Here is a 10,787-nt window from a genome sequence, read left to right as displayed (position 1 = left end):
CCTCCTCTTCACCCTGTGCTTCGCACTCACTCAAGTTCATCTTCCCGTGCAAACGGCCAGATCAGGAGACCCTTCTCCTCAAAAGCTCTTTTGGTTCCTCCTGCCTAGGAAACAAGCCCCAGGCCCCAGCTGGAAGGAAGAGCTTTAAGCGTGGGGCTCCTCGCACCCTATGTTCAGGCCTTGCCATCTCCCTCTCATCCTCTGGCCACACCTTCCCTTCCAGGCCCCAGGCCCTGGCTCAGGCGTCTCCCCAGCCCCGCACCCTCCCTCCCTTTCCTCAGGGAAATTCCCTTTCAGCCCAGAGCTCCCTCTCACCCTTATCCTGCGAGATCCCATTCCTTCTCTTAACCAAGCATTTATGAGGACACAATGAACATGGGTTCCCGTGAACTGAATTCTGGTGGAGGCCGCTCCCCGCCCGCCAGCCGGCCGTTCTATTTTAGAACATCCCTCATTGTTAAGTGTGTCCTGTTGTCTGGAGACACTTTTGCTGGGTGGTCAGGTCTGGAGTCCACCCCCAGGAGGTCCCCGTGGCCACACTTATCACGTTTACTGACATCTCTCTCTCTCTCTGTCGCCGCCTCCTCCTCGACTGTCCTCTGACTTTGAACCCCCTCCCCCCCCCCACTGTCTCCCGGCCACCAAATGCCCACTTCACTGGGGATCTTTGGAGGCACCACAGGACTACCCGAGGGGCGATGCCCGTGCGTCAGGCTGGCTCTGTGCTGCTTCCCAGGATACATCTGGTGGGGGGCGGGGGGGGGGGGTAGAATTTCTTTCTGCAGAGCAGCAGCCCCCAGGAACTGGGACAGAACCCCTAGCTGCAGAGTTACTGACCCTGAGCCCCACCATTTTACAAAATCAATCCCTGGTACTCAAGTCGCAATGCACACTCCTTTGCATTTAATTTACACACTATTTGCACAATTCAAACATGCCCAGGGCTTTCCCAAAGGCAGTCTTTGCTCCTATAGGTTCCTACCCACACATATATTATATGCTCCTCAGCTTTGCATTTCAAAATTCTCCCTCTCCTTTCAAGCCAGCAGCTCTGGGGACACCTCCTCCAGGAAGGCCCTGGTGCTGCAGCCCCTGCCCCCCTCTTGGGATGTGAGTCTTTGCAGGGCAGGACTAGGGTGAGGCCAGGCATCAGTTTGAAGGAGGCGCTCACTCGGAGTCGTGCGGGGCAGTGAGTGCCTCCTTACGTCTGGCCCCCGGGTGCTGTGCTTGCCTCATCCTAGTCCCAAATTGTGATCCTTCGGCTCCTGCTAAGGTTCCCACAGGCCTGCAAACCGCTCCCAATGGTCCAGACCACATCCTGCTCGCCTGTGTCCCTGAGGCTTACCCCGTGCTCACATAGCCGAGCTGGAGAGGGGCGGGGCGCGAGAGTGTTCAGCAGCCTCCCCGACTCTCCCAGGCTCAGCCCTGGGATGCGGGATCACAAGCAGAGGGGCCAGCACCGGATGTGAGCTGTGATGGTGGTCACCGACGATCGTTTTCCACCACAGGCTCTGAGCACAGTAGCACCGAACTAAGTGGATGATCTCTTCTAATCCTCACAGTCATTCGTTAAGGAAGGTGTTATTGTCAACCCCATTTCAAGTTGAGAAAACAAAGTAAGGAGGTCATGTGGCTGGGAAAAGCCAGGCTGGGACTTGAACCCAGGCCTGGCTGACCCGAGGTCCACAGCCTATACTCCATGATAATATCCTGTGTCCACTACGCTGTGGGGGACAAGGCTACCGAGTCATTTCTGCCCTCGTTTCATCAACTTGTGCGCTCCTGCGGGTGTGCGGGGCTGCCCTCACACCCCAGGCCCCCGAGAGGGCCAGGCTGCCAGGTGGCCAGGGTGGCTGGAACACTGGGTTTTGAGTGCTGGACTTTGGTTCTGGGTTCTTGGACTCTGCATGGACAGGACAATGCACTGACAACTACATCATGAATTGCCATCCCTCTGCAGAGCTGACGATATGATATTGGTTGCTTCATTCATTCAAAACTATCCCCCTTATATGCCAGGCCCTGGGTGTGCCAGTAACAAAGACATCACAGATGGGAACACAAACATGAAGGCTGGGAGGGCAGGGCTTCTCACCTCAGCACCTTGCCATCTGGGGCCGGATGGTTCTTTGTGGTGGCACTGGCCTGTGCATTGCAGGCCTGTCAGCAGCATCCCTGGCCTCTACTCACTCTACCCACTTCCCAGTTGTGACAGACAAAAAGGCCCCTCATCACTGCCAGCGCCACCTGCGGGCAGTGAGAGTCACTGCCGTGGAGTCCATGACAATGGCCTTGAGGGTGAGAGCCTGGCCCCGTAGCATCTTCCCCTTCCTGGGCCACAGGAGCAGCTCGGGTTTCTTCCTGTGAAACGTGATTCTGAGAATGTGGGGTTCCGGCCCTCCCGACAGGACAGAAGGGCTCAGCCTGTGGCCATGGCAACGAGGGAACTGCAGAGGCCCAGCCCCCACCGCTCCTGCTCCCCAGCCCACCCTCCGTCTTAGCCACTTGGACGACGCCCCTGGGGCTCGAGAGGCTGGTGTCAGGGGTAACAGAAGCAGGTGTGCTCAGAATGGTTGGGGGGTCTTACCAGAGGCCCCGCAGAAGGAAGGGTGACACTCTTTGCTAACAGAATTGAGAATCCATCAAGTGCCAGTTCTCTGAGAGCCATTTGTGATGTCTCTCCCATTCCTCACATGCAGGAACTAGGCTCAGGGCTGTCTGAGCACTTGTGTGAGTTCACGCAGGTGGTGAGGTGCTGTGTGAATACCTTGTAGAAGCTCCACATCGAGGGACTGGTTAGTGGGGGAGCCAGGAATTGAACACTGTCCTCCCTCTGCCCAGCTCAGGCCCTGGCTCCGGCTCACCTGCCCTGGGCCTACCAGTCAGCTATGTCCTAGCTGCTGCTGCTGCTGCAACCCTGGGGACCCTGATGGGGGGGACCCAGGGCCCCAAGCACATCCAGGGACGACGCCTTCACAGAACCAGGGACAGAGGGACTGTACAGTCTCCAGGAGGAAGAAGAAGAGAGGGAGGAGGAAGGGAAGATATTTGGCAAGGAGGAGGGAGAGGGAGGAGGGGGAACCCCAGGCAGCCCTAGCCTTGCCCTGCCCCTTCCGGGGGCCTAGCGAGGCCCAGGTGACTAAGCTCAGAGGGCTGAGAACACCCCCTCCCCTCCCAGGCCCAGCACAGGCAACTCTGGAGGGAGGATGGGGCCTCACTGCATACTTTATAGGTTAACATCTGGTTTCATTTTAACCATCTCCTCTCCAGTCAGGTCCTCCCTGTCAAGTGCGTGTGTGTGTGTGTGTGTGTGTGTGTGTGTGTGTGTGTGTGTGAGAGAGAGAGAGAGAGAGAGAGAGAGAGAGAGAGGGGGGCTTTCCCCCCAGGGGCCACTGGCAATTCGGGGGCCACTGGCAATTCGGGAGACATTTCTGGTTGTCACAACAAGGGGGTGGGGTGCTGCTGGCATTGCGTGGGGTGAGGCCAGGGGCCCAGCCACAGACAGCTCCACTAGGAAGCTCAGCACCGATGTCAGCAGTGCCGAGGTGGAGAAACCTGGCTTAGAGGTTTCAGGACGGGCCCCTCTCCCCTACCTGCTTCCGGCAGCCCTGGCTTCAGCCTCCCATTCCACAGGGAGCAAGGAGACTTGAGGGTCCCATCAGCCCCTTCCCTCCCTATTTTCACTTGGGGTTCGAGCTAGAGCCAAAAAAAGACATCCGAGTAGAACTGTGCCTCCATGCCCCGCACCCGCTCAGGCGGAGCCCAGCAAGGCCTTTTAGACAGACGGCGCGTGTGTTTGCCCCTTACACCAGGGCTTAGAATGGGCAAGAGGATGACTCAGGAGTGGAGCTCTCTAGGCAGGGCCGGAGGACCTCATACGTGACATGCCTACAGGTCTTCCAGGAAGACACCATCCTCTCAAACACCCCAGGCCCCTGGCACCTCCCCCAGCCTGGCCCACGCCTGGCATTCCACCATCAGCACCTCGCTCCTGGGTGGAAAGGCCTCCTCCCGGTGAAATGCAAATGGCACGGGGTGAGGCACCCGTTCTGTGGAACGTGCCTGGGTCTTGGAGGCTGAAGACCTGAGCTCCAGGCCGGACTCTGCCCTTACAGGTCAGGCAACCTCGGCCAAGTGGCGGAACCAGTTGCTTCATCTGCAAAATGGGGATGAGAAGGCTGCTATCTACTGCATCGGCTTGCTGTGGGGGTGCGATGCGTGTGGGAACTGTGCAAGCGCAATGCAAATGGCAATTACTGTCAGCCTGCTTCTGAGCATGCTCTCTGAGCCTTTATGAGAGCACATTTGCCTGCGCTGGGGGCAGGGGACTCAGAAGGGCATAGAGGGGGAGGGGCAAATGGGGCCTCAGCTTCCTGAGGCTGTGTGACATGCGGCCCCGAGTTCAAATTCCAGGTCCACCACCCGCTAATACCTGACCTTTGGTATTTATAATACTCTGCGCCTCAGTTTCCCCACCTAGGAAGTGGGAATAATGAGGGAATCTGTCTCATAAGGTTACCATGAGCACCTCATGGAGACAGTTCATTAAAGTGCCTAGACCTTTCAAGCACTCGATAAACTTTAGCTATGAGATGGGGTAATGCAAACTAAGAGTCCAGGAAGTGTCTTGGGGATGTGAAGGGGCAGAAGAACCAGAGGACTTGGATGGTGGCGTATTTCCTGCCCTCCCACCAGGCCCTAGAGCAGGGGAACGAGTTGGGCAGTGATACGGGCCCTAAGCCTTTGGTAAGAGGCCCCCAGCGCCTAGCTACACAGGTGGGCCAGGCTGGGGCCTTCCTACTCCATCCTGTCAGTCAAACCTCTTGTGACCTTGGGCTACCCTGGTCTAGCCTGTGATGTCATCCCACCTTGGGCATCCTTGACCAGGTTCTTCCTTGCTTGATGGTGAGATGGGACTTCCGGTAGTCAGGGGCCCCGGGGGCTCCCAGGGGCTCTTGGCGGCTACTGGGAGCGCCCGGAGGGGAGAACTTGTGTGGGCAGTGACATTGTGATGTCTCTTTGACAACACAATTCCTCTGTCTTCCTGAGCAGAGGAAAGGCATCTGAGTAGAACTCTGCCTCCATGCCCCGCACCCGCTCAGGCAGGGCCCAGCAAGGCCTTTCAGACAGGGGGGCAGGGCTGGGAGCTGAAGTTTCAAGGCCTGCAAAGGTCTTTCTTTTAACCTTGACAATGACCCTCTCCGCAGTTCCCTCTTCCCACAGTCTCCCAGGACCCCTGAGCTGTGGGTAGTGGGACAAGCGGAGAGTTATCTAGGTACTTCCGGAAGTCCCCACTCCCCCAGGCACTCGCTGGTGCGTGCTCTCTCTCTTTCACTCTGTCTTCTCCTTCTCCTTCTTCTTCTTTTCTCAAAACATGGCTTTTATTGCATCTTCAAAATGTCGCAAATAAGTCTGAGGAATCAGTCAGCATCTCCCAGTTTCTGTAGCTGGACAACTTAGATCTTGTTCATCAGCCTGCTGAACGGTTCCTTTTTCAGAAACATAGATCCATCCAAGTTTTTTTCTGACAGCCTCGTTGTTAAACTGTTGTGGCTTGCTGAATCAAAGCAGGTGAATTTGATACAAGTTCAGTGTCGTTTCCTTCAAGAATCAATTCATCTTTCTGGGCTTGAGACACCAAACCCTGCGAATGTCTTTTTCGCCCAAGAAATTCCTGATTTCAACAAGAGAACCATTCTCCTGAACAGCGGCAGGTGGGGACGTGAGCGCACACAGACCTCACCCTGCAGCGGCCGCCAGTGGAGCACCTGGCCCTGTTCTGTACGGACTGCAGAGAGTGCGAATCATGGCCAGTTCCTTCCCATTTCCCCACCATTTGTCAACCCGGAGTCTCTTCTTTTCCTTTCCAAGGAGACTGAGTTCTACATTGATGTGGTTGAAGTCCCTCCGCAGGGCGCCTCTGGGGCCCTTTACAGTGACTGTGCATAGAGTCATGCCAACATTGTCTGGAACGTCGACAGTCTGACTGCTGAGCATGGTCTTCATCTTTGCAGTAAATGCGGCAAAGAGCTCTTTCTCTCTCTTCCTATGAGCCCTCCAAACTACTGAGATGATGGATGGATGGGTGGATGGATGGATGGATGGATGGATGGATGGATGGATGGAAGGATGGATGAACGGAAGAGTGGGAGAGGGGATGGGCAGAATGTAGGTAGATGGATAGATGGTAGATGGGTGGTCCCTCCTGATTTGAGCCCTGCGCATCTTTTTAGCCTCAACTCTTGCTATTTTTCCTCTATGCAGTAGCTAAATTCTTAAATGTACCCTATTCTCTTCCCTCTGAGATTTTGCATCTGCTGTTCCCTCTCCTAGACCATTTAAGTAGGGGGTTAGGAGATGCAGGGATGGATGGATAGATGGGTAGACAGGTGGCTGGGTTGGTTGGCTATGGGTGAGTAGATGGGTAGATGGTCAGTAAATGGGTAGATGATGGGGGTTATGTTATAGAGGATGGGACTGCAGACCCAGGAGTCGGGCTCTTTGAGCTTGAATCCTGGAATTACTATTTTGCTAGTTGTGTAAACTTGGGCAAGTACTGGACTCTCTGTACTTCTGTTTGTTCATGTGTGAAATGAGTGGACTAAAGGTCCCTATCAAGAGAGTTGGACAAAGCACTTAGGACAGTGTCTGCACAGAGTCAGCGCACAATAACTAGCAGCTATCAGCATGTGTGAGTAATTGGATTGATGGAGGATTGCTGAATGGGCTGCCCTGTCCCCACCTTCAAACACCAGACCCCCCTCCTCCCTTGAGTACCATCTTCCCAACACCAGACTCGGTGGGCACCTCCCAGGAATATGTCAGAAATCCCACATGTAGAAAGGCCTGGGCTTCTTCCTGGGGTGAGAGGGTCGGGTGGGAAGAGGACCGAGGGGAGGGAAACAGAGCAGCTGGTGACTTCCTGCCCGCTGACACCCAGGCTTGGACGGGGTCCAGGACTTGTTTCCTTCCTGGCACCGTGTCAGCCCTGACTATTGGTCAGTGGGTGGACCCTGGGGCCCAGAGGCAGATTGGAAGTTGGGGTGTTGATGGCTTGTGCACTGTGCTCAGATCTCACACCCTGATGGTAATGGCCTCTAATTTCTGAGGAGGCTGGGATGGAGGAGGGAGGAGGAGAAGCAGCAAGCAGGGCTTGCCTCTGATGAGGATCTCCAAGGCTCCGGGGTGGTAATATCTTGATTGGAAGAGGGAGGGAGGGTAGGAGCATGGCATTCTTGGTGGAGTGGCCAGCAGGTCTGGCTCTGGGGAAAGTGGCTTGGGTCCCAGCCCAGCATCCGTCGGAAAGGAACCCAGGAGGCTGGAGGGGGTGGAGAGGGTTTGGGGGAGCAGGGCACCGTGACTCAGCACACACACCCCCTCTGTCTCAGCCCAGGCGGGGTTGAGTGTTGGGCTGGTTGCTAGGAGTCCCAGGTGACCTGAGCTAAGTCCCATCCATCCCTGGGCCTGTTTCCTTATGTGCACAGAGAGGGTGCTGGGTCCCTCCGTTTTGGACATTTGAAGAAGGGGAAGTGAACCACTTTCTGAGGACCTCAGACAGGGACCCCCCCGACTGTCCATAGGAGTGGGCCCTGCCAGGACTGTCCCCATCCCAGTGGGAACCTCAACAAGGGGCAGTGGCTTGGGAGACCCCGTTAGGAAGGCCTGGCTAGCCCAGCTCTATCAGTCTTATTTCAGTTGTAAGTCACGCTGCCTGGGTTTAAATCCCAGACCTTCCCTTCTGAGTGACTTTCACAAACCAGTAAACTCTGTGCCTGAATTCCTAATCTACAAAGTGAGGCTGATAAGAGAATTTACCTGGAATGCTTGTTGCGAGCAGTGCCTGCCTGCTGCAAGCTAAGTGCCACGTGTCATATTGTTTTTATTTCCCAACTTTGAAAGACACGGATTCAGTCCTGCCTCCCGGAAGCCCGTTCCTCTGACTTCTCCACCACGCTCCTGGCACGGCCTCATTTTACTGACAGTCAAAGTTCCGGGAAGGAAGAACTGTGATCTGTACCCACAGCGCACAGTGGGTGCTTGGGACGGATGAGGAGAGATTCAGGGCTGGCTTGGCTCACAGGAGGATCCACTGACCGCCCGCATTCCGTCCCCCACACACAGCCTCCATCCCTCCCGCCTTTCTGCTGTTGAGGTTCAGGCAGGCGGTTTTAAGTGTCTTGGTCTAAGCAGGCCTGGTTACTTGAATATTCTCTCCACCCCTCCTTACCTGCTGTGTGATTTGGACAAATTACTTAACCTCTCTGATCCTTACTTATTTTTCCTTTGTTGGACCTCGAGTACAGGAGGCCGAGTTATCCACACATCTCGCGTCATGGTGCATTACCATCCCTGGCCTCCTCTCTCATTGTCTTAATTTCCCTCCTTAATCTCCAGTTTCCAACTACACTCCCCACCCACCCCAGCCAGAGCAACCATTCTCAGGTGCTTAATGAGTATCTTCTTGTTTATATGTGTTCTTGCAAAGTATACATATTGTTCTTTTGTATGCATGTTGTTTTTATTTACATAAGTGCCGTGTGTGTTTTAGATCTCATTCTGTTTACTTTGATGGCTCCCGAATGTTTTTAAGATTCATCTGTGTTGCTATATGAACATCTAGTTCCTTGCTTCCAATTACTGTGTAGTTCACCCAGTGTGTTCACCACATTTTATAACTTACTCCCGCGGGTGCTTCCAACTCCTCACCCCCACAAACAGCATGGCAATGACATCACATCCATGTCAGCTATGGGAGAAGGCATTTTCCCGAGAGCCAAACTGATTGGCTATAGCAGTGATGGCGAACCTTTGACACGCGTGTCAGAGGTGACACGCAAACTCATTTTATTGGTTGATTTTTCTTTGTTAAATGGCATTTAAATATATAAACTAAATATCAAAAATATAAGTCTTTGTTTTAATATGTTTGCAAATATCAGAAATTTTCCATATGTTACATGGCGCCAGAGTTAAGTTAGGGTTTTTCAAAATGCTGACACGCCGAGCTCAAAAGGTTCGCCATCACTGGGCTATAGAGTATGAGTAAACATCATTTGGGGTCTTCTTTTCTCCATCCATAAAATGGGTGTATTGCCCCCACCCTTGCAGGGCTGACTTGATGGTAGTGGGTTAAGGCATGCAATCCACTCGGCCTCGTGTCTGACACAGAAAGATGCTCAGTGAATGGTAGATGTGGCTGCTTTTCTTCTCAGGGGAGAGAGAGAGAGAGAGAGAGAGAAATAAGCCGGACCCAGGACGAGTTGCGTAGAAATTGCTCCCAAGGCTCAAAGTCCCAGTTCAAGAGTTGGTCTCCAAAATATGTGAGAAGTGTATGGGGCAGTGCAGGTCCCCCGAGGGGAAGGACTGATCTTATTATTTTTTTTAAAAAGAAAATTTGTTATCTTTATTTTTTTTAATTTATTTTATTACAGCGAGGAAGGGAGAGGGATAGAGAGTGAGAAACATTGATGAGAGAGAAACATCAATCAGCTGCCTCCTGCACACCTCCTACTGGGGATGTGCCCGCAACCAAGGTACAAGCCCTTGACCAGAATTGAACCTGCGACCCTTCAGTCCACAGGCCGACGCTCTATCCACTGAGCCAAACCGGCGAGGGTCTGATCTTATTTTTTGTTAATCCTCGTCTGAGGATATTTTTTTCCATTGATTTTTAGAGAGAGTGAAAGGGAGGGGTAGAGACAGAGAAACATCAATGTGAGAGAGACACATTGATTGATTGCCTCCCACATGCACCCCAACCAGGGATTGACCCTGCAACCGAGGTACGTGCCCATGACCAGAATCGAACCCATGACCCTTCAGTCTTTGGGCTGACACTCTAACCACTGAGCAACCGGCGAGGCCAAGGACTGATCTTGAAGTTAAAAGCTCCCACAGCCCGAGCGCAGGGTCTGCTTCAGAGGAGATGGCTGGGCCCAGAAAATGCTTAAAACATCCCATTTCTCACTTTCCTCAGAGCCGGAAGTAGCCCTCACACAGGAGGTGCAGGCATTTGTTGTTCTGCCTCTGCTCTGCCAGCCAACTAGCTTTTTAGCCAGATGTGAAACCGCAACTGAATGCTGGATCCCACCGTCCCACTTTACAGATGGGAGGCTCGGTGGCCTCACAGCGAGTAGTAGAAGTGGCACTAACGTCCGCATCTCCAGGTCCCCCCTCCAGTGCTCTTTAAAAAAAAAGAAAGAAAATCACCCTAGCTGGTTTGGCTCAGTGGATAGAGCACCAGCCTGCGGACTGAAGGGTCCCGGGTTTGATTCCAGTCAAGGGCATATGCCTGGGTTGTGAGCTCAATCCCCAGGGTGGGGTGTGCAGGAAACAGCCAATCAATGATTCTCTCTCATCATGGATGCTTCTATCTCTCTCTCCCTGTCCCTTCCTCCCTGAAATCAATAAAAATATAGTAAAAGAAACACGAAGAAAATGCACTCCAGGTGAAACTGTGCCCTTTATTATTTGTGGAGGCTAAGTCCAAACAAAGCCTCTCCCAACAGAGCAGAGCACTCGAAAGGAAAGCCCACGAGGAGGCTGGCTTTCCCAGTCTGTTTCCTTCCCATCCCTGGCCACGCACGGATACACTTTAAATATGTACCGTTTCGATATGCAGAGAATTTTGGGTTTTGTACTTACCAATCCCTTCTTTTTTACCAAACACACACATTACTTCAGATGGTAGAATGCATTTTATAATGGGATGTTTTTGCCTGGCCTTCAAGATGACCTTGTAGACACCTGCCCCATCCTGTCTCCTGGGGCCCGGTTGACTTTTCCCT

The sequence above is a fragment of the Myotis lucifugus genome, unplaced genomic scaffold, assembly GCF_000147115.1.
Source record: "Myotis lucifugus unplaced genomic scaffold, Myoluc2.0 scaffold_653, whole genome shotgun sequence".
In the NCBI taxonomy this organism is placed as follows: domain Eukaryota; kingdom Metazoa; phylum Chordata; class Mammalia; order Chiroptera; family Vespertilionidae; genus Myotis; species Myotis lucifugus.
Note: the sequence above shows the minus strand (reverse complement) of the source record.